The sequence below is a fragment of the Periplaneta americana genome, chromosome 2 (genome assembly GCF_040183065.1).
Source record: "Periplaneta americana isolate PAMFEO1 chromosome 2, P.americana_PAMFEO1_priV1, whole genome shotgun sequence".
NCBI lineage: Eukaryota > Metazoa > Arthropoda > Insecta > Blattodea > Blattidae > Periplaneta > Periplaneta americana.
In genome coordinates this window covers 169,991,919-170,018,077 of record NC_091118.1, presented here as the reverse complement: position 1 = coordinate 170,018,077, position 26,159 = coordinate 169,991,919, and the positions used below count along the sequence as shown (strand labels likewise).

At 34.8% G+C, this 26,159-nt stretch overlaps 1 protein-coding gene across 5 annotated transcripts in view; it reads left to right on the top strand.

The window, feature by feature from the left end:
* Rab3 (RAS oncogene family member Rab3) overlaps nucleotides 1-26,159 on the top strand; it is a 436,095-nt gene that overhangs the window by 235,574 nt on the left and 174,362 nt on the right. The window lies entirely within an intron of this gene.

Genomic DNA, 26,159 nt, shown 5'->3' with positions numbered 1-26,159 from the left:
CATAATACACTGCTGAACTAGATGTACACAGGATCTTAACTAATTTGTGAGAAACGTTTGAGAAATGGATAGAGAAACTAAAAATAAAAGAGTCCAGGTAAGTTTGGAGTGTCAGTGATATAACTGTACAAATTTTAACAGCTTATTTCTTGGATAGATTACAACAAAAAATTATACATAATAACATATTAGTCTCAAATAAGTAGCCCTACTTTTCTCACAAAATAATAATTTTCCCCTAAACGTTAACATTGTTTTATTCGATAAGTAATATCCATACGATTCTGATTTTTACTCTTATCATTACAGCAAAATTAATTCCACGTAATCTTTCCAACACGATTGGTGAGCATTTCGGAAGTCTCTTCTAGGCCATGTTTATGATATTATGTACTACTAATTGAAATAAAGGTGCTTAAAACAAGTGTACGAAAGTACAGAAGTGGGAGAGAAATTTGAAGAATATTATGTTTAAGTTGGGATATAATTGTGTGTAAATTTATGTAAGACTAACATAATCTGTTCTAAAAGATTGTATTTACAGCAGCACTGTATTAGAAAATAACATAAAACCATTTGATAGAAATGAGTCTGGCGATCTAACTTCAACTAGTAATGCAGTGCCGGTGGACGAATTTAGCAGAGATCTGTATAAGATTATGCCTTTCAAGTTAAATTTTACAGCAAAGATTACTGTAATACAGTACGTATAGACTTAAACATTTCATTCAGGGCAGTACCTCTCTTACAGTTGTACCGGTGTTTAAAGTTAAACTTTTATAACAAAGATGATCGTAATAATGGGCTCAAACATTGCATTTTAAGTTACTACTTTACGTCAAAGATTATTGTAATAATGTCTTAAACATGTTAAGAGTAGTGGCTTTGATACAGTAACATTTTAAATTAAAATTTTACACCAAAGATTGTTGTAACATAGACTTAAACATGTTAAGAGTAGTGGCTTTGATACAGTAACATTTTAAATTAAAATTTTACACCAAAGATTGTTGTAACATAGGCTTAAACATGTTAAGAGTAGTGGCTTTGATACAGTAACATTTTAAATTAAAATTTTACACCAAAGATTGTTGTAACATAGACTTAAACATGTTAAGAGTAGTGGCTTTGATACAGTAACATTTTAAATTAAAATTTTACACCATAGGTTGTTGTAACATAGGCTTAAACATGTTAAGAGTAGTGGCTTTGATACAGTAACATTTTAAATTAAAATTTTACACCATAGGTTGTTGTAACATAGGCTTAAACATGTTAAGAGTAGTGGCTTTGATACAGTAACATTTTAAATTAAAATTTTACACCATAGATTGTTGTAACATAGGCTTAAACATGTTAAGAGTAGTGGCTTTGATACAGTAACATTTTAAATTAAAATTTTACACCATAGGTTGTTGTAACATAGGCTTAAACATGTTAAGAGTAGTGGCTTTGATACAGTAACATTTTAAATTAAAATTTTACACCATAGATTGTTGTAACATAGGCTTAAACATGTTAAGAGTAGTGGCTTTGATACAGTAACATTTTAAATTAAAATTTTACACCATAGGTTGTTGTAACATAGGCTTAAACATGTTAAGAGTAGTGGCTTTGATACAGTAACATTTTAAATTAAAATTTTACACCAAAGATTGTTGTAACATAGACTTAAACATGTTAAGAGTAGTGGCTTTGATACAGTAACATTTTAAATTAAAATTTTACACCATTGATTGTTGTAACATAGGCTTAAACATGTTAAGAGTAGTGGCTTTGATACAGTAACATTTTAAATTAAAATTTTACACCATAGGTTGTTGTAACATAGGCTTAAACATGTTAAGAGTAGTGGCTTTGATACAGTAACATTTTAAATTAAAATTTTACACCATTGATTGTTGTAACATAGGCTTAAACATGTTAAGAGTAGTGGCTTTGATACAGTAACATTTTAAATTAAAATTTTACACCATTGATTGTTGTAACATAGGCTTAAACATGTTAAGAGTAGTGGCTTTGATACAGTAACATTTTAAATTAAAATTTTACACCATAGGTTGTTGTAACGTAGGCTTAAACATGTTAAGAGTAGTGGCTTTGATACAGTAACATTTTAAGTTAAAGTTTACAGCAAAGACTATGTTTATTCTTGAAATCATTGTTATGTGTGTGTTTATAGTTCTTAATGCGGGAGTAGTCTTTTCCATCGTACAACACTACGCGCCACTACTCTTTGTCAAGTCATTTGGTTCATTGCACAATCTCCGTACTCACTTAACTTAAAAAATTAGTGGCTAAGATTCCGGTCTCTAGCAATAACGGACTCGTCCAGGCAGTTGTGCTTATCTTACTGCTTGTGACATAACCACGTACTGTGAGTGCAATCGACCTTAAGTGACATCAGAGTTTACAGCAATGCAATATAGCATATATCATTGATTATTTTGTAATAAAATGACAATAGTCTTCCCTTTCCATGGTACAAATAGTGGCGTCAGAGTTAGCAGAAAAACCTTTAATTTAAAATGTTACAATTTTTCTCCTCTTGAGGTCGAGTACAGGCCTTTCACGTCGAAAGGATATTGTTTACAAAATTCCCTTCTCCCGAATTGCATCTCTCGTAGGTTGGCAAGACTGATGTTACTTGCGCTCTATGGCTGTCAATATGTTAAGTTCAGTAATTCGCCTATACGGCTGGATGCTTGGTCGTACAGGTTCTACAAGAAGTTTAAGGACATCCCTTCGAAAGTGATGTTTTAGTCCTGTCCTTATACCTATGTCAAATCCACTGATGTTTCTAAAGGGACCAAATGGCCGTGAAAAATAAAGTTTTTACTGCAAACCCAATCTCTTTATCTTTCAAACAATTTTTCTGTTATGAAAACTTGCTAAAAAAATTAAATTTTTTGTAAGAAAAATAATTACTCCACAGTGGATGTATTTAAATCAATGAATTTTGGGACAGAGGTAGATATTATCTCAAGTCATTTTTCCACATCCAAATAATCTGCCACTTCACGTCCGTATTCCTGAATTTCTACTCATGTTCACTCTTTTTTCAAGGAAGAAATTTAATCTTTCCATACTTGTAGCAAATTCCACAACTGTTTACTAAAATGGAGGGAATAAGCAGATTGACCAGTGCTGACAACTCCCAATGTTATGATGTAAGTGGCAGTGACGGTCCCGGGTCAATTTTCTGCGAAATTCAAACTCAGGAGAATTTCATGAAGTGGAAATTTTGCCTGAAGAAAATAAAGATAAAAAATCTGGAATTTAATGGGTGAACGAGGTATCACAATTTGTTCAAACAAAAAGTAATGTTTACACAAAAGACTTTCAGATATTTCTAACTCTCCCAAAATTCATTTATGTAAGTACAGTAGTGGCAAAAAAAACCAGACCGACTCTTGTAGCTGATTTCAGAGCCTTGTTCACTCCAGAGCACGATAAACTGGTAACTAAGACTTTCGTGGCTGGAATCTTGCCTGGAAAGGAAACTTTTTTGTTCCTTATTCAGATTTATTCCCAATACTTTTCGATTGCTGGTAAAATTTCATGTTCTGGGAATAATAAGTTAATTAAGTAGTAAAATATCGCTAAAATCGAAAAGTATTGGGAATAAATTTGAATAAGGAACAAAAAAAAAGTTTCCTTCCCAGGCAGTATTCGAACCACGAAAGTCTTATTTACCAGTCTATCGTGATCTGGAGTGAACAAGGCTCTGAAATCAGCTACAAGGGTCGGAGCGGTTTTTTGCCACTACTGTACATTCATTCTGGAGTAATTAATTTTTCTCCTACAAAAAATGTAATTTTTCAATAAGTTTTCACAGCAGAAAAGTTGTTATTTAATCCGCAATTTGAAAGATAGAAAGATTGAGTTTGCAGTAAAGGAAATTCATTTTTTCACAGGCATTAGGTCCCTGTCTCAACATCAGGGAGTTTCATATAAGTATAAGGACGCGAGTGAAAGATCACTTTTGAAGGGGTGTCCTTGAACGTTTGGTAGAAACTGAATTACAGAAATATATATATATAGCTATATAAACCAATTTCTCTCAAAGAAATATTTTAACCTTCCACATTAAGTCAACTTCCTCACTCGTTAGTTTATTTTGTGTAATAGAAATATCTAGAAGAAAATCGTCGGTTGGTTATTAAATTGGGTTGACTGTGTTGATTTCAAGCAAAGACCCATTGTTTGTACTTAATATTTTATAATATTTCACGTGAATCATTTCCCGATAAACTAATTACTAAAAAGTGAATATTAAGAAAAATCGTACAATAGTTTAGGAGAAAACCCTATACCTAGGTACACTGACGAACAGACAGATAACATTTCGAAATAATTTCTTCGGTTTCATGGTTGCTGAAAAGTAAACGGAGTTTCTAATAAACATATTTACAACATAATATATATTCTATTTATTATTCGTACGTATAACGAAAAGTGAAATATATGATTTCTAGCTACTTCAAATTCTGCAGACGTTAGACGACCTCGCAGTTGTTACTGCGTCGTTGCATAATTGGGGGAAAAAAAACGCCGCGACCGGCAAAGATCAGAATTCTATCTAGATACAAAACACCACGTCATGAATGGTACAGCAGCAATAAACCGGGACAAACAAACTTCAATATCCAGACTGAAAACTGGACACAGAAGACTCATGAAAATTGTATAAGGAATAAAAAGATTTCCCACCTACATCCACTGCCACCAATCATATCACAGACTGTTTCAGCTCTAGAAAGAAGATCTATCGCAGAATCCTTGAAAAAATCATCAAAAAATTATAACTTGAAGCCTATGAACTTAAATCAGTTGTTCACATGGTAATCAATAGCAATAAATCTAGCTCTGAAAAGAAGTGTAATATTAAGTGAAGTTTATAAATGAGACTTAATGCGGAGAAGCAATGATCTTGAAGTTGATTGGAACTATTTCTGCCCTCTAGAAACTACAGAAGAATATCGTGTATTTCACAGTATATGTCCGCGTGTTGTACAGCAGAGAATGCAAATGTAAGTCATGGAGAGGGATATCAAAGCTTCGCTAGGATTATACACGTCAAGCATTTCATGCGCAGAGATTAACAAGAGAGTCTGGATGTAGCCTATTTATCGATAAGCACTTCCTTTATTGCACAATAATGAGCTGTTAAACATGGCCATCTGTAATTTTACCAGCTTAGAGACTCTTCTTTTAATGTACTGTACTTGTGTGAAGAATGAGCTCGGATGGTGCCAAGTTCTTAAATAATTATATCTGTGTACGTATAATTTCATTATATGAAAGAAGATAGTGACATTTAATGGCCGAAGTAAAAACAAAAGTCATTTCTTTCAGACGGAGTTTTAAGACACGCTTTAATATGGCAACAGGGTTTTCTTATTTAAATACTCCGCTTTAGATTATTTAAAAAAAAATGACATTTTTTCATTCTCCTATTTATTTATTTATTTATTTATTTATTTATTTATTTAGTTTCGTTTTGTTTCGTTCATTCATTCATTTATTTATTCATTTATTCACTTACTCTATTTATTTGTTTATTTATTTACTTATTTACTTGTTTACTTGTTTCGTTTCGTTTCGTTCGTTGGTTCATTCATTTATTTATTTATTTATTTATTTATTTATTTATTTATTTATTTATTTATTTATTACCTTAAGCAGTTATGTACCGAGTTATTAATTGATTTATTAATTTACTCAAGGGGGTAGTACATGAGCAAACAAGTCTGGAGGTTTTGAGGAGGCAGCCCCTCCACCAGAATACTCTACGTGGGGTTGGTAGCCCTACTTGAGGAAATATATATTTAATCGAATTCTTCACAGTGTTGAATAGGGCGTCCGAAGAAAAGATGGTTCTAACACTGTGAAGACGGAACAGGCAAGATGCCTAATCTCTGCAAGGTTGATGAAGATGATGATTATGATTATGATGATGATGATGATTAATTTACTCATATTCTTATTTATTTAAAGACTCATTTATTTATTTATTTATTTATTTATTTATTTATTTATTTATTCATTCATTCATTTACACATTTATTTATATACACATTTACTCGTACATTTGTTTACTCTATCATTCATGTAATTATTTTCCTCTTTTATTAATTGAGTAATTTACTCATTTAACAGATTCTAAGATTTGGATTTTACTACACATTTGCAACACAATAAAAAACTATAAAGACCTCTAATAAAGAAGAAGAATTTCAGTATCAATACCAAAATAAAAAAGAAGTCCGAAATAAAAAGGAAAAGAGCAAAAGAACAGAAGCAAAGTAAAATAGAAGAACAATGAATAAATAACAATAAGAATTAAACGAGAGCAGCAACAAACTCAGAAAGTGGAACGGAAATTATAGAATCCAAAAGAGAAAGAACGACGAAGTGAAAAGAGTAGCTATATAGTCGAAAATAACAACGAAATAAAAAACAAGCACAAAGGCAAAAATCTACAAGAACAAAAACAAAAGGAATTAGAACAAAGGTAGTAAAATAATAACAAAGGCAAAAGGAACAAGAATAAAGGCAAAATGGACAAGAACAAAAGCAAAAGGAAAAAGAACAAATGCAAAGGTAATAAGGACAAAGGCAAAACTAACAAGAAAAAAGGCAAAACTAACAAGAACAACAGCAAAGGGAACAAGCACAAAGGCAAAACTAACAAGAACAACAGCAAAGGGAACAAGCACAAAGGCAAAACTAACAAGAACAACAGCAAAGGGAACAAGCACAAAGGCAAAACTAACAAGAAAAAAGGCAAAACTAACAAGACCAACAGCAAAGGGAACAAGCACAAAGGCAAAACTAACAAGAAAAAAGGCAAAACTAACAAGAACAACAGCAAAGGGAACAAGCACAAAGGCAAAACTAACAAGAAAAAAGACAAAACTAACAAGACCAACAGCAAAGGGAACAAGCACAAAGGCAAAACTAGCAAGAAAAAAGACAAAACTAACAAGAACAACAGCAAAGGGAACAAGCACAAAGGCAAAACTAGCAAGAAAAAAGACAAAACTAACAAGACCAACAGCAAAGGGAACAAGCACAAAGGCTAAACTAACAAGAAAAAAGACAAAACTAACAAGAACAACAGCAAAGGGAACAAGCACAAAGGCAAAACTAACAAGAAAAAAGGCAAAACTAACAAGAACAACAGCAAAGGGAACAAGCACAAAGGCAAAACTAACAAGAAAAAAGGCAAAACTAACAAGAACAACAGCAAAGGGAACAAGCACAAAGGCAAAACTAACAAGAAAAAAGGCAAAACTAACAAGACCAACAGCAAAGGGAACAAGCACAAAGGCAAAACTAACAAGAAAAAAGACAAAACTAACAAGACCAACAGCAAAGGGAACAAGCACAAAGGCTAAACTAACAAGAAAAAAGACAAAACTAACAAGAACTGCAAGGAAACAATAAAAAACAAAAAAAGAATAAATTAAGAAGGAAGAAGAGCAAAATTGATAACAAGAACAAATGAAAAACAACAGGTACAATCCGAAAATAAAAATAAATCGAACATAAAATCAAAAACAACATAAATAATTCGAAAACAAAAACAAATTCAAAATAAAAAACATATCGAAAACAACAAAAACATATCGAAGACAAACACATTTCCAAAACAACAAAAATACATCAACAACAATATAAATATATCGAGAGCAACAAAAGCATACAGTAAACAACACAAATCCGAAACGACATAAACAAATAGAAAGTAACACAAATCTAAAACAGCAGAAAGGAATCGGAAATTATAAACATTGGAAACAAATCGAAAATAAACAAATGTAAAAAAGAAATCGAAAGTAACAAAAATATTCTAAAAAAAGCGAAGTATAAATAAAAATAACTAGAACAAAATTAGAAATAAGTACAATAAAATACATTGTCTTTTGTTATTGTTGGACTTTCAAAAGTCGTCGCTTTTCGGAATATCGTTGCAACGCAAAAAACCTGTTTTGTACAGGAGATCATGTTTTAATTTTCCCATACCTTCATTTACTTCCCATTAATAGCGATGCATCTGCCACCTACCGGCAATTGGTATAACTTCGGAGATACAGTACTCTTCCACATAAAAAACTGATTTTTGTGGACTAATTCACATGAAAATCCCAATTTTCGCTTTTTTTTTAAGTACAATAGTATTCCGGAAAAAAAATGAAATATCATCTAAGTCTGTGTGTATAAAAATTGGCAAAAGTATCAGCTAACATCAAACAAATCTCCTATTACATTTAATCGAAGTGTTACTAAAGCTATTACTGGCACATTTAATCTATTTGAGGCGCGAAGTGTGTCAAGCAAACCATTTAAGACAACAGGCACTTTGAAACTTCTCTCGCCAATCTTATGTGAGACGTACTTAAAATAAAACTGTATATTAACCCACTTCTCTTTACGTATGGAACATGTATTTCTGACGTAGATACTGTATGCTCAACGGTGGCATTTCCTAGAATGTAACCCTTCCTCTGTCAGAGCTATTTTTAGCAGGTCGATAGCATTTTAACGCTCGTATAAGGCAAAAGAAGTGAGATCATAAATTTTTATTCCTTGTAAATTCAAGAGCATTCCTGTCAATAAAGAACAAAATAAGTATTTAATTTTGATACAATATAAAAAATTGACGTATTGTCATTCAAGTTATTCTTTGTATTTAGATACACAGTTTTGTTCTCTCATTGTATGATGTTTAGAGAAAGATCTTGCGATATGATTGATTTCTAACTTTTAGTGGAAATATACGTTTTCCCGATACTGAGAGAGAGTTTTTAAGCATGCCGTCTGCATGTCCATCCATCCATCTATCTATCCGTACAGCGATGTCTTGAATCAAGCTATTGATCTGATTTTGTACATAAACTGTATCTATTAGCATGTTAGCCTGTGAATGATATGTCGGAGAAACATATCTAATAATTTAGTAAGAAAATAATGGGCGTTTATTTGATATTAAAAACACTCAATGGCGCCCAGCTTCAATAATTATCGCGTGATAATTTTCATGATTTCTTATGTAGAATAAACTAACAAACAAGACGAACGATTTAGTATTCATGGAAAAGCATTTGTCTTAAAGAAATTCATCATTATATAAAGATTTGGGGCTATTTATACATTTCGTTGCAGATATCATGCAAGTCCTGAGGATTTATTACGTATAGGTAAACTTTAAAGACAAAATCTTAAAGGTTCAAACTAAAAACGGACTGACTTTTTAATACAGTATATCTCAGGAGGAATGTAATATACTTCAGGATAATGTAGTTTGCGTTAATCTACATCGATTTAACCTGATATACCTATATCCGAAATGTAACGGTTGGAAAGTTATTGATGGGCGAACTTTTAAATGAGGCGAGGCATTAACTTATAGACGTACTGTATTTCTACGTTTTAGAACATTGCGATAGTATACAGTATGATGTACTTATACATTATAACAGAACAGCTTACTGCCTTACAATGAACTATCACGTACAGACCGATTATTTAGTCCTGACAGCTCGACGACGCGAAAGAGGGGAAGTAATAGGAGTGGTGGAAAGAGCTCCGGGATTAGAGATAAGGGTGAGAGGTCAGTAAAGGAATGCAGTACAGCGACAAGGGACTAACCCAAACACCCCTTGGCGTAAATTAATGGACTCGCCTGACCCAGGCGCATATTGTCGGCGACTGTCAGGACTAAATAATCGTACTGTATTTTTAGTATTTATTTATTTATTTGTTTATTTATTTAAACTGGTAGAGATAAGGCCGTCAGGCCTTCTCTGCCCCTCTACCAGGAGATTCCAACTATAATATGAAGAATAAAATTACAGTTAATATTAAATGTACAATTACAATTACAAATAAAATTACAATCAGTATTAAATTTACAATTACAACTACAATAAAAATCAAAGTACGAAAAGATTACCTGACTAATGAAAGCTAGATAATTTATCATAGAAAAACAAAGAATATTTTATATTTACTGAATTACAAATTAATTACGAATTACTGTATGTGCGGACATTTAAAATCTTACTGAAGAACGTTTAATCACATTATTATTATTATTATTATTATTATTATTATTATTATTATTATTATTATTATTATTATTATTAAACAGGAAACCATTTCGACGATCTCACCATTACATTGTCATTTTCACTCCCAATCCTTGCTTCTAGTCAGGTTATTTCACTTTACAACACGTTACTAGTTATAATCCAATTAACAACTTATGCAGTCCGCATACTTCGCTACGATGAACACATTTGTCATAGACGTAGGGGGTTAATCTGGCTTATTATTAACTATAGGTACAGAGCGGTGTGACGTTCTCTCAAGTGAATTCCAAATAAATTGATGTCACAAGAAAGACTACGAAGAAATACAAATGAAGAATGAAGTGGGGTTTATGATCTCTATCATTATTTCTAACGGGTTCACAGTCAATGTAATTTCTCATTTGTATTTGACAGATGCAGTGGCTTAGGGACGTCATACCCGTAATTGCAGGATTACACAGCTTTTACGCTCTCAAAATGAACCAATTCTATCAGACATGTAATTTCAAATATCGAATGCTGAATAGACGAAAGACTCGCAGATTTAATAAACCTAATGGTGTAAAATTTATTCATTACGAGAAAATATATGACGTTTCCTTTTCCTAATAGGAATTATATTACCTATTATTATTATTATTATTATTATTATTATTATTATTATTATTATTATCATTATCATCATCATTTTTATCATTATCATCATTATCATTATCATTATTATTATTATTATTATTATTATTGTTATTATTATTATTATTATTATTATTATTATTATTATTATTATTATTATTATAAGAAACGTAAGTACAATAAGTTATAAATATCTAATACTCGAGAAGTACTTATACTGTATTTTCATGTACAATTTATTAGTACCGTATCTACCAGCTGACTTCCAACCTCTCCAAAGAGACAATTATAGGAAGTGTTTGGAGGACAGAAGAAAACAAAATTAAATTAAATATTTCTAAACGAATATCGTGACTTCCTAAATTTAACTATTCCAAATAAAAAAAAAATAAATAAATTACAAGAATGTTTCCAACATCTCGATATACTGCTTGAAGTAATTCTTACCATTATCTCCACAACCATGTTCCATTAATTACGTGATCACACATATAATTTCGCGTTTCTTTGGAAAATCGAACAAACCGCTACATAATTTTCCATTATAATCAGTCTAAGACTGAGTATTAGTCTGAGTTTGGAATTCCATTACATCAAATAATGATTTCAAATTAGAAAAAATCCCACGTAAATTCTCTCTTACGTTTACATACGTTTACACTCACTAAAATGATTGGATTGTTTAGATGTCACACATTAATATTCCGATGAAAACAATTGTGTGCTTTACTTTACAATGTTTTCAAAGTAAATACGTAGAAACATGTATTAATAATTTCTGAATCTATACAATTAGTTATTTTCCCAGAGGGGTTTGTTTTTTTCTCTCTCTCTGTTCCCTCCCTCTCTCTCTCTCTCTGTCCCTCTCTCTCTCTCTGTCCCTCTCTCTCTCTCTCTGTCCCTCTCTCTCTCTCTCTCTCTCTCTCTGTCTCCGTCTCTTCATTTCTCTCTCTGCTCAGAATCGAAAAGTTGTACGTATTTCAAATTCCGAAAATAAAATAATAAAAAATGTGTACATTGATGAATTTAAAGTAGAAATATCCATCTTCTCTCGTTAATGTTTATTATTTTCCGAGCTATTGTGCATAAATATTTAAAAAGTTGTTAGATAACAAGAAACAAACAAATATATAATTTATTCTATTGCTGCCGTAGGTAACAAAATTTTAAAGTGTATAAGTCATTGAATTATACAGTTGCACATGAAAATTTAACCATCCCTTATAGTTTCATTAGACATTTAATTCGAAATTTCGACAGAGTCGACATCTTCCTCTTTTTTACTTGCTTATTTAACGACGCTGTATCAACTACAAGGTTATTTAGCGTCGATGAAACTGGTGATAGCGATATGATATTTGGCGAGATGAGGCCGAGGATTCGCCATAGATTACCTGACCTTTGCCTTACGGTTAGATAAAACATCGGAAAAAGCCCAACCAGGAAATCAGCCCAAGCGTGAATCGAACCCGCGCCCGAGCGCAACTCCTGTTCGGAAGGAAAGCGCCTTAACCGACAAAGCTACGCTAGTGGCTTCTTCCATTATCATCTGAATCTGAACTAGTTCCTTTTTTTAGTTGGTTAGTTAACGACAGTGTATCAACTACGAGGTTATTTAGCATCCATGAAGTAGTTCTGGGTGGAGTCGAAGACGAAATCGGAAAAAAATTCTCAATGGAGTCAGTGTCGGAGTCGGAATCCGAAGAAATTCTTGGTAGGGTTGGAATCGGAACCAATTCTGAGTGGAGTCGAAATCTGAAGCAATTCTGAGTGGAGTTGGAATCGGGCATAATTCTGTATGGAGGCAGAGTCGAAATTGGAAATAATTCTGGTTGGTATCGGAACCGGAATCGGAAATAATTCTGGGTGGTATCGGAATCGGCATCGGAAATAATTCTGGGTGGTATCGGAACCGGAATCGGAAATAATTCTGGGTGGAATCGGAATCGGAAATAATTCTGGGTGGTATCGGAATCGGAATCTGAAATAATTCTGGGTGGTATCGGAACCGGAATCTGAAATAATTCTGGGTGGTATCGGAACCGGAATCGGAAATAATTCTGGGCGGTATCGGAAATAATTCTGGGCGGTATCGGAACCGGAATCGGAAATAATTCTGGGTGGTATCGGAACCGGAATCGGAAATAATTCAGGTGGTATCGGAACCGGAATCGGAAATAATTCAGGGTGGTATCGGAACCGGAATCGGAAATAATTCTGGGTGGTATCGGAATCGGGATCGGAAATAATTCTGGGTGGTATCGGAATCGGAATCTGAAATAATTCTGGGTGGTATCGGAACCGGAATCGGAAATAATTCTGGTTGGTATCGGAACCGGAATCGGATATAATTCTGGGTGGTATCGGAACCAGAATCGGAAATAATTCTGGGTGGTATCGGAACCGGAATCGGAAATAATTCTGGGTGGTATCGGAAACGGAATCGGAAATAATTCTGGGTGGTATCGGAATCGGAATCTGAAATAATTCTGGGTGGTATCGGAACCGGAATCGGAAATAATTCTGGTTGGTATCGGAACCGGAATCGGATATAATTCTGGGTGGTATCGGAACCGGAATCGGAAATAATTCTTGGTGGTATCGGAACCGGAATCGGAAATAATTCTGGGTGGTATCGGAACCGGAATCGGAAATAATTCTGGGTGGTATCGGAACCGGAATCGGAAATAATTCTGGGTGGTATCGGAACCGGAATCGGAAATAATTCTGGGTGGTATCGGAACCGGAATCTGAAATAATTCTGGGTGGTATCGGAACCGGAAACTGAAATAATTCTGGGTGGTATCGGAACCGGAATCTGAAATAATTCTGGGTGGTATCGGAACCGGAATCTGAAATAATTCTGATTGGCATCGGAACCGGACTCTGAAATAATTCTGGGTGGTATCGGAATCGGAATCTGAAATAATTCTGGGTAGTATCGGAACCGGAATCTGAAATAATTCTGGGTGGTATCGGAACCGGAGTCTGAAATAATTCTGGGTGGTATCGGAACCGGAATCTGAAATAATTCTGGTTGGTATCGGAACCGGAATCTGAAATTATTCTAAGTGGTATCGGAACCGGAATCGGAAATAATTCTGGTTGGTATCGGAACCGGAATCTGAAATAATTCTGGGTGGTATCGGAACCGGAATCTGAAATAATTCTGGGTGGTATCGGAACCGGAATCTGAAATAATTCTGGATGGTATCGGAACCGGAATCTGAAATAATTCTGGGTGGTATCGGTACCGGAATCTGAAATAATTCTGATTGTTATCGGAACCGGACTCTGAAATAATTCTGGGTGGTATCGGAATCGGAATCTGAAATAATTCTGGGTAGTATCGGAACGGGAATCTGAAATAATTCTGGGTGGTATCGGAACCGGAGTCTGAAATAATTCTGGGTGGTATCGGAACCGGAATCTGAAATAATTCTGGGTGGTATCGGAACCGGAATCTGAAATTATTCTAAGTGGTATCGGAACCGGAATCTGAAATAATTCTGGGTGGTATCGGAATCGGAATCGGAAATAATTCTGGGTGGTATCGGAATCGGAATCTGAAATAATTCTGGGTGGTATCGGAACCGGAATCTGAAATTATTCTAAGTGGTATCGGAACCGGAATCTGAAATAATTCTGGGTGGTATCGGAATCGGAATATGAAGTAATTCTGGGTGGTATCGGAACCGGAATCGGAAATAATTCTGGGTGGTATTGGAACCGGAATCGGAAATAATTCTGTGTGGTATTGGAACCGAAATCGGAAATAATTCTGTGTGGTATTGGAACCGGAATCGGAAATTATTCTGTGTGGTATTGGAACCGTAATCTGAAATAATTCTGTGTGATATTGGAACCGGAATCGGAAATAATTCTGTGTGGTATTGGAACCGGAATCGGAAATTATTCGGTGTGGTATCGGAACAGGAGTAGGGAATAATTCTGGGTGGAATCGGAATCGGAAAAAATTCTGGGTGGTATCGGAACCGGAATCGGAAATAATTCTGGGTGGTATCGGAACCGGAATCGGAAATAATTCTGGGTGGTATTGGAACCGGAATCGGAAATTATTCTGGGTGGTATCGGAACAGGAGTAGGGAATAATTCTGGGTGGTATCGGAACCGGAATCGGAAATAATTCTGGTTGGTATCGGAACCGGAATCGGAAATAATTCTGGGTGGTATCGGAACCGGAATCGGAAATAATTCTGGTTGGTATCGGAACCGGAATCGGAAATAATTCTGGGTGGTATCGGAACCGGAATAGGAAATAATTCTGGGTGGACTCAGAGGCGGTATAGGAAATCATTCTGCATATAGTCGAGTTTGAAGCGATTCTGGTTGGAGACGTAGTCAGAATCTGTGAAAACGTACGGACTCCGACCCCTCATATAACATCATTTAAGGGAATATTTTCGACACTTGCTAACATGCGATTTTGTCAGCAGTCTCACTCTTACGGACAAACGATAGGTTGAGTCGCACTGTGTGAAAATAATGCTTTGTTGAGTTTGTCTCCGAAATTTTAAGAACGAACTTTTACTGAGCCTATATTAGACTAACATTTAGACTGGTGATTCAAGTGATGATGATTTAATAAATCGCGTGCCATTTACTATTACAAAGGGATTACTAATACCAATACTTTTTGAGCTTTTATGAAGAGTCGGGGGCGGAAACAGAATTGGAAGTTGTGTGTGCCAACACCGCAGCCGTGGTAAATTTATGCTTTAACTATGCAAATGAAATAGCTATACTTTCACTTCAATAACATCAGCTTATTTAAGGTATTGATGCAAATATCTGGTAAAATGGCGTTTTTTTATAGTTGCCTTTACCACTTTTACTTTCTAATTTTTATTACAAAAAATCAGTGCGAAATTATGCAATCCTACCAGAAAAAGGATGCGTATTGTACTAGACGACAGAAAATTACTTCCATAACATTTAGGTTCATTTTTCTCGTAGAAAAAAACTATCTCCAACTTCTTGAACATCATAAAGTTATTGGAAAACTTTAGATATTACGGTAACATAAAGTTTTTGTTTTTAAAAAATTGGTGCGTGATTTACATTATAAAACACATAAATGTGTAGGACTTAATTATTACCTATTACGTTTTCTGCCAAGCTTCAACACGGAAATCCAGAAAATATTTCCGTAAAAAGCGCTGGTTTTATCGTTTTATGTTAGCCTACTTCAATTTTTCTACGGTCGTTCCTTTCCTAGTAGTCACACATCAATAATTCTTGTATACAGGACAAATTTAATTGTGAAATCCCTTCTGCTTCGGACATACAAAAATGAGAAGCTATTAATATTTTTTTAGTAGGTTATTTTACGACGCTTTATCAACAGCTTAGGTTATTTAGCGTCTGAATGAGATTAAGGTGATAATGCCGGTGAAATGAGTCCGGGGTCCAACACCGAAAGTTATCCAGCATTTCCTCATGTTGGGTTGAGGGAAAACCCCGGAAAAAACCTCAACCAGGTAACTTTCCCCGACCGGGAATCGAACCCGGGCCACCTGGTTTCGCGGCTAGACGCGCTAATCGTTACTCCACAGATGTGGACTTGAATATATTGCTCGCGTTGAAATTATTAAATCCTAACCCATGGTTTACGTGAGCTACGGAAAATGTCTCATTAGATAACGATAGTTTAACCTTCGCACAGTTTTCAACTGTAGTATTTCATCACAGCCGCGATACAAATACATATTAGCTCCGTAATTCAGCATGGAGATGTCAAATTATATGCATTTTGTGTGTTAAGATTCTAATCCCAGAGCTTTCTTTTTTTAATTTGGTTTGAATAAGTCTCTCTTCAGTAGTCAATTTATTCAACTTTAACATTAAAAGTATTGGATGATTGTTTCAAAGCTATTTCTTTCAAAGTAAGAAATGCTACACTGCAATCAGTACTTTTTATATCCTTGAAGTAAATCATTGTTTTAACCCTTTTTGTGAGTGAATTAACATTATCAATATTTATGTGTACAATATTTGCTGGATTGAATAATTCATTTAAATTTAAAAACAATGAATATGAATCGTGTAACTCATATTTTTCAATTTTCTGAATCACCAGTTTACTGACATGCTTAAATAATTCTTGTATTTCAGTCTTTAATTCCAAGCTAAAATGGTTAGCCTAATTAATTTTCGTACACACTCCCTTACATTGTTAGAAATTACTATATTCTTTCTATATTATATGCGGAAATCTGTGGGCCTCTACCAATCCCTCTCCACCGCTGACCATGACTCTAGTCGCGCGCAAGTAAACAAACCCGTATCTATAGTAAAGCAACAGGAAACCTGTTTCATCGGGCAACAAGTTTCGCTATCTGCACATCACTAACCAACACAAGATTGAAGAAATTGTCCGACAACACTACAACTACACAGAAAGTAATTCTGTTAAGCAGTACTTCCATGACATATCATGCCACCTGAACGTAAATGTGGATCCACAGCTTCTGGAAGAAGAGGTCGATGAATAAAATAATCATTAAAATGGAAGTCATTGCATTACCATTGCGTTCCCTCCTGAGCACGAGTCTTACTCATTCAGGAGTGGGCTAGTTTATCTTTCATTGTATTTATTAACTTATATTCATTTCAAACTTACTAGTAATAAAATAAATAAATAAATAAATTTGTTGTAATTACTATAATAATATTAAATTTCATGCGAATTGATTTTAAGAGCTGGACATTTTTGTAATCTGAACGTTTTGGTAATAGGGTAAAGGTTGGTAATATTGTGATATGAGTAATATTGTGAGAATTTATTATAATTTTACTGAGCGGGAGGAAGATCGGTTTTTTACGTCAATGTAAGGTAGGTGTCCCTGATATGGCCATGCTAAGGTTTGAGAATTTTTCTAGCCGCCATTTTGAAAAAAAATGTTAACTACTTTTTTCTTACTCGTTCTCAATCTAATGGACTTTCTTAAAACAATTTCCTTTCCCCATAAAAATAGCTTTAATTGTCCAAAAAGTCCCAAATTCCAAAAGTCTACCTAGTGGCCATATCAGGAACATGTGCACATGATATGGCCACCCTTGTTCCATGTTCTACAAATCGTGATTGTTTTCAGTTTGATAGCGCGGTTGTGTTAAAATTAAATAATTTTGGTGTAAAATGAATAAAAATGACACTTAATAATCTTATTCATAATTCAAAAGTGTAGTCAAAACAGGTTTTTCCATAAAAAATTAAGTTGTTTTTCTTAAAATACAAAATTTTTGCGTAATCCCAGCTATAAGGCATGTAAATTTGTCAGGTGAAAAAATAAAAGTGAAATGAACTTGATATGGCCATGGTGCATTTGATATGGCCATATCAGGAGCAGGTAAGCTTTCACGAAAATCGTTTGATTATGAACAACTCGTAAAAGATACGCCATCAACTACAACACCAATCAACAGAACATTAAAAACTGAATGGAGCACGATGGTTTTCATGAAACAAGTCTTTGAAGAACATTCATAAAACAAAGGGGACTTACCAGAGAAAAATAAGAAGAGGTCACATGAAAACCTCAAAACAGGCTACTGACTCCATATTGCTCAACATGAGTGGATGGAAAACGATCAAGTGACATACCAGGATGCCCTTTCACTGGATGCTGCTGCAATTTAGCGGATTTTTTGGTTAACTAACTCACAATAGGGGGGTGGCCATATCAGGAACATGGCCATAACAGGCGCACCCACCTTATTAAGGAAATGTTCGTGGGTAAGTTTCTGCACAAAACCGGTCCTTCTCTCGCGCAGTAAAATTGTAATAAATTCTCAAAAAGAACTATCACAATATTACTCGTATCACAATATTACACCCTTTACCCTACATCATAATGTACATTCCTATGGCTTGCAGATTGTGATATTGGACTACTTATTACCGTGGACATTTTTGTGCAATGGACATTTTTTTTTCAAGGATATTATAAGCATTGGACATTGTGACATAATTGAACGACACGTTAAGGTATATAGCCGCAAGTGTTGTGAACAGGCGCTGTTAACATTGGCCATGTGCAATGTTTCATTTTATTCTTCGACAAGTTTCAGACAATCTTTCAAAAAAAATTCCAGATATCAGGAACTTAAGAAAACATATCTCAGCAAATCACACGATCAGATTTCATTTCATATTCCAATATTTCAATTTTGAGAACTGAAATATAAACTTAACACACACTATGTTCAGTTTTAGTGCTGCGTGAAAACTAAGGTCGTGATTTCGAACCCCGTTTAAGTCATGTATGTTTTTCTACTGTCAATATAATGTCCTGTATTTTCTTCAATGAAGTCACGACGTTTACACAATGTGTTCGTTTATTACAGGTTGAAAAAATTCCAAAATAGGGCCTTTGGATAACTCTTCCAGTGGTATGGCAAACCTCTTAAGAGAAAAATCAAGAGAAACATCAGTGTATTGATGTCAATTGTGAATATGCAGGGACAACAAACTCACAGCGGAGAGAAAGTCTGTACATTCTACCCACCCCCATACACCTTTTCCACAATGGGAGTAAACATTGATTCACATTGCATGCTTATCTGTTGTCTTTATGTCATTGGCGGGCTTGCTTTATATTGATATTATATGTGCAATTTTATTTCGGCCAAGTAACGTAAATGATGATGACTATGAAATGCACATTAGTAACATAACACAAACTAGTATCTGCCTAATATTAACTAAATTCTTGTTGCATAGCTTTCACCTGATACAAATTGTAAAATAGTGCTTCAGTTATTGCTAGAAATAGCGAAAGAAGATTTTCACGTCTATTTGTAAATATTTAAGTAAATAAATTATAAAATAATTCTCATGGCGTGCTAAAGATTTCTGACTAATTTTTTCCTCTACCAGTTTGTCAATGTCCGGTTGAAGACCAAGGTGCTTAGTCTAAAAAACATCAGCAAAGTGAATATATTATGTTAGAATGCGACACGCTTTTGGTACTCTTCAATTTAGAAAATATCTGTTCACATTTGCTGAGCGAAACAAAGTAAACGTCTTGTAAATGAACGCATTACAGGGAAAACCGTCTAGTAAACATCCATATAAATCAAGTCCTACCGTACCGCGACACTTAATGTATTGTTTTGCACCTACTTGTGTTAGTACAATTGTAAAGATTCCGGAGCTTCTACCTGCTCTGAAAGGACAAATTAGCTTCTCTATAGATGTAAATGTAAAAACTTCTTATGAAAGGATGAAAGACCTCTTGGGGTTGTTCAATTATCGGAATCATGCACAAGTTCGTAGCGTTTTTTGCTGTGACAAGAGTTTTTATTTGAGATGCATAGAAAACAGAAATTAATCAGTAATATATTCTCTTATGACTCTCTGCTGAGGTGGTTTTTCGATTCTGCGTCTGAAGAAACATACTGGTTTGGAGTTAAAGAAGCTGTCAAGGTTGTAAAGTATTTTCGTTATCGAAGGAGTAATTGTCTTGAAGATTGTTGGATAGAGAACGGAAAAAGTGAAAATATGAGGACTTAAGATCAGGAGAATATGGGGGATGTGAAATCGCCTCCCAACCATTCTCCTGTACACCTTCTTTCGTCATGTTAGTGATTGGAGGCGTGAGTTATTATCCTGTTGCAGCAGAACTTGACCCAATCTTCCCGGTCGTTTTTCTTCAACTGAGGGTGCAAGGAGTCTGAGTTGTTGGCAATAAAATATATCAGCAGTTATGGTTATATTCCTGGAAAGAAATTCAAGTACACGAGGCCTTCTTTATCCCACCAGACGCATATCATTTTATATGGATGGACATTAACTTTCGTACGAGGTGTTGTATGTTGAAACTACAAAACCATTTTCTTGCAGTGTTTTCTCCGATGGCATTCTCCCCGTTCACGGCACAAATGTTTCGAGCCGTCTCTGCTGTCTTTGCTCTTCCATTAAACTCAAACAGAACAATATGTCGGAAGTGTTCGTTTTTTACACTTGGCACTCAATCATCTTTAGTCCACAAATAGCACAAACTTTCCACAAATGCTCAAAATTTATGGCGTATTTATTAACACAACACTCCAAATAACAAATGACAAACGATAAAAGATTCCCTAAAAACACAGTGTTGTGATGACGAACAAAAACGTTACAAACCTATGCATTAATCTAGTATTTGTTTATATCGATGTATATGTGCATGTACGCTATAATATCTTTCCATTTCTTGGAAATTTATAAAGCGAAGCACTTATTTCAACTAAAATATAATAGGTACCACTCCAATACTAGAACGTAATGTTGATGTGTTTGTTTCACTTCACTCTAGAGGAGGATTGAAGGCCGGTCTGTTCGTTTTGCAGAGCAAAGGCAGATAGCCTCCTGAAACTTGCTATATCACACACGAATTGCTTTGCCTGTAGGTGCTTCTGTTTGATATTTCATACAAAATCACCGTTCTGCTGTCACAATTGACTAACATTTAGTGAATTCTAAGATGCAGAAGGCTTTCTTTTCACCAGTGAAGTCCATGTTTTCTTTATGACTCAGCTCTAGCGACTAAGTCTACAAGAACGCCACGGTGCCTATTACAAATGCAAACTCGCAGAGATTTTCTACCTACTGCTATGAGCGTTTCTGCTGTGTCTACCATGGTTATTGTGCTATCGTTTTCAGAAACACCGGAGATACTTATGAATCACCCCTTATTTCAAGATCCCACTTCTCACAATAAACTTCAATCGATTTATTTGTGATATGAATAATTTCGAGGGAAAAATTGTTCCGGGGCCGGACATCGAACCCGGGACCTTTGGTTAAACGTGCCAACGCTCTACCAACTGAGCTACCCGGGAATTATATCAGACACTGATCCAGTTTTTCCCTCTATATCCACAGACCTCAAAGTGAGCTGACAACCGTCAAGCAACCAACATTGAGTGCATACCAGAGGTCTGCATGGGACGTTTTCGCTCGAGCGCCAAGTAGTTCATAGCATATTCCGATAGGTAGCGCTCATGCATGATGGGTAAAATTGTCACGAGCGATAAATCCTCGAACGGTATAAGCCGAGCGTTAGACATTCGTTCTTGTTACAGTGATAAACTGTGTAGTAACATCATAGATGTTTATCATTTCAAAACTTAACAGTGTTTAACTAACCTCTCCATAGTACAACTACAAAACTTGCTTTAAAATGTAATATAAATGTTGTAGGTAAATGTCTTTTTTTTTTTTTGTTTTTTTTTCCACACAGGAGTGATTTTGTTTTTGCCACATCTGATAGATGTTATTGGATGTAAATGTAATTATTATAAACGGAGAACACAATCACGATAATGCAAGAACTGTATCAAGTTTTCTAGTAATAATAATAATAATAATAATAATAATAATAATAATAATAATCTCTAATAATTAGTGTATCAATCTTTGCGTCTGTAACAGTTGTGCAGCATGATTATTCGTTTTATTATATTTTCTGTGACGTTATCTCTGTACTAATATTGTTATTAATCTACTGCTATATCAATAATATTTTGTAAAACGTTTCTACATTGTCGCAGTATATAGTCGTAACGCTATGTATGGACCTAACATATTATATATGTGGTAAATCAAATATTGAATAATTATTAATTAGCAATAATAACTGTATATCGAAGTTTTTCATACTATTTTATTTATAACTTCATGGTCCTGTTTTAGTACGTTCCATTGACTGTTCCATTAAACGTTTGTCATAAACGCAGAAAATAAAGCCTTATTTTTACTGTGTGAGCAAAACATATGTGTATCTTATCTGCCGCCTTCCATACAAGATAAGACATGTCGGTGAGATGATCTTGTACTGTGCTTCTATTTATTACGAGCGTATCACGACCGATCGTATCTCACTCGAGGGTGCGACACTCGACCGAGTTCAAGCTAGCGATTTAACTCCAATGCAGCCCTCTGGTGACTTAAATTGTAGTTTTCTGTTAACGAACAGTGACGTGTGTTATGCAAATCGAGCTTTCAGGTATAACTTCCTGTAAATTTTTCCCTCGAAATTATTCAAATCAACTTTATAGGGAGTTATACCTGAAAGCTCGATTTGCATATTTGTGATATATTTCATAACATGATTGGCCAATACTATTTGATCGTCAACAAACAGTAACGTGTGAACTTTTCTGGTATTTGCACACCTATCACTAGGCCTGTATTTATGCATGGGGTTCAGAGCTACAAATTCGTAGGAGCGGAAAAATTTTGTAAAAGAAAAATAGATCTGAAAATGAATTTTCGATATTTTTCGTAGAGGCACAAAATTGCTAAAAAAGATACCTGCTTTAGATACCAGTATATTAAACTATTACATGCTACTTTTGTACAGTTTGACTGCTAAATGTCTAAGATTTGCATAAGTTAGTTCGGGAGAACACAAACTTTTTTCGGGCCCATGAACATAGCACTATTCATATACGGGGCTGCTGATCACACTACATTTTTTCGACCATTTCTCTAACAAAATACTAATATATAATTTAAGAAGGGTTGAAGAAACGCAACCACCTTGGTATAAGTCTTTAAGAAAACTTCAGAAATTTGCTTTTCCATTCTTTAATTTAATTAATGTGTCTGGGGTAAATGTGTTTTTTTAACGAGAAGAGTAATGTTTATTTTTCCCTCAATATAATATTTTAAGCTGTTCCTTTATTAGCAATCACCAAATTAGCTCTAATTACGATAGGTAGTGATCACTATTAACTGAAGATGATGATATACCTTTTTCCTCTTTTTATAATGAAGCCAAACCGGAAGTATTTGTACTCCAGTAAGACATCTATTTTTCTGAACACGACGGAAAAGAAAGGCAACTATTTAGCGATCGTATTACCAGTGTCTTGTTTCTTTCCTTCATAAAATGGAAACGTGACTTCGACTGTAAGAACAAGATAAGGATAATGTTGAGATAAGGTCGCTTAAAGTAAGGCATTACTTTAAGAAAAGGGGCAGTACATCTCTTCCCCTAACTAAACATATGAGAAATTTCTGTATAAATAAATTATAGCGATAATTATAAGAATAGGATAACATGGCAAGAAAGTGAGAAAAGTATGAACAAAACGGATACCCAATTTGTCACTGTCGAGATTTGAACTTGGGTCCGTGTTAGTCTTAGAGTCGTCCAGCTCTGTACCAACTGAGTTCCTAAGGCAGTTTTGATGCACTATACAGGTTTTCCAATAGCCGTATATCTAAGAAACAAAATTTATGTAAGTCAATTTGTCATTTTAAACCGCAAAAGAGTTTAAAATTTTAAGATAGTGCCTAAGAGTTTGAAAACGTGCGCGTTTATTTTGAATAATTTTAAAGTAAACAAAAACCCACGTTACTGATGTTCTTGCTTGATTTCGGTATTATACTTACTTACTGGCTTTTAAGGAACCTGGAGGTTCATTGCCGCCCTCACATAAACCCGCCATTGATCCCTATCCTGAGCAAGATTAATCCAGTCTCTACCATCATATCCTACCTCCCTCAAATCCATTTTAATATTATCCTCCCATCTATGCCTCGGCCTCCCCAAAAGTTCCGGTATTATTATTATTATTATTATTATTATTATTATTATTATTATTATTATTATTATTATTATTATTATTATTATTGGGGCAACAGCTAATTGGAATTTCCCTGTCTCTGATCGGGTCAAAAACTCTGATAGAACTGCGGTGAATTTTGGTGAAGTCCGGAGGGCCCAATTAGTCAAATCCACTCTCCTCACCTTCACGCTTGGGCCCCATGGGATCTTTTAAATGCGAAAGAGAGAGTGGTGTGCGGAAAACAACGGGAAGCTAACGCATTTATCCTTCCCAAGAAAAACTGCAAACATGATAGACGACATTAAGATATGTGGATCATAAGCGGAGACTAAGAGGAAGGCAGAAAATAGAAAAGATTGGAGAATGATGGGTTTCCAGTGAAAGACCTGTTCATTGGCAGAACACTTGCGTATGTATGTATGTATGTATGTATGTATGTATGTATGTATGTATGTATGTATGTATGTACTGTATGTATGTATATATGTATGTACTGTATGTATAAAAATTGAGGGTGAATTCATCGGATTTGAACTCGGGTCCCCTGGCCTATAAGTCCAACGCGATAGCATTGAACCACCATGCAGGTTCATTGAAAATATAACTTTTGGCTCCCTTGTCTCCCTAGTTGCGATGAAATGAGGGAATACAAGCAGAACACAAGGGATATAAACTCAGTCTCTCTAGAAAGAAGATAGCCTACAAATACACAGATTTATAAAAGAGTAAACACATTCAAAGTAATTAGCAAATTGAAATCGGGTCCCGTATAACATTCCGAACAGACAGATATAGCTGTTAAATGATTGAATATAGCACCGGATAAATATACATTCCATCACTGCCTAGCATTGGCACATAGCCCCTAATTGATATGTACATTAGATTTACTATCAGGTAATTGAATAACTAGTTTTCTGCACTTTCTACTCATTGATCTGCTGCGGAGAGAGCGAGCATATTCAAGCTGAGGCTTCAGCTGCCAACATTGTAACAAATCTAGTGAAAATTGAGAGAATGTTACCGCGTGAACTGAGCCAATCGAACTGCGAACGAGCCGAATGCCACAGTAACTTGATTACTAGTAACCACATACGCTATGCGTAACGATCAACATTAACGTGTTTGAATGCGGATCTAGAATATTTACATTTCTGAAGAGGCATGATGAAGTTTTCGTCTTGGAGCATTCAGTCCGGTTAATGGAAATGCAGTCCGCCCAATTTAAAACCTTACCGTTGGCTGAGCGGCACTTTTTAACTGCTCACAGTTGCGTTACCCGCTTTCAACATGCGACCCATGAGGTAATCATAAAACAATCTCTTCTAAAGAGACCCATCATTGAAACTAAATATGTTTACATTAAAAATAAACATAAAAATAAAATGCGTAATTTTGTTTAAAAGCACTCACCGCTCTCTTGTAACAGAGTAAATTTCTAGGCGTATGTTTTTCTACGACTGATCAGAATAGCCTATCCGGATTTGTATTGTAAACATTTCCTTTGACATTCTTACATAGGCGAAAACCACAAGGGGATAAGTCCAGGAACCGAAGTGACAACAAAAAATTGATATTTATTCTGTCATCAAAGTACAGGGTGATCCGTTTGTGTATGAATAAAATAAAAACACCGTAAAACATTTATTACTGAACTTTATTTGTTGAAACTTTGTGCATATAACCCTAAATCATATATGTAACAGATATGTCGGGGTTATAGGCTTTGAGGTTAACAACTTTTGTCACGTTTACTACGCTGCCATCTAGTTGTTACATAAGGAGTCACGTCATAATACCCATTTGAATAGCATTAGCGACTGTGCTGCCATCTCGTGTTCGTTT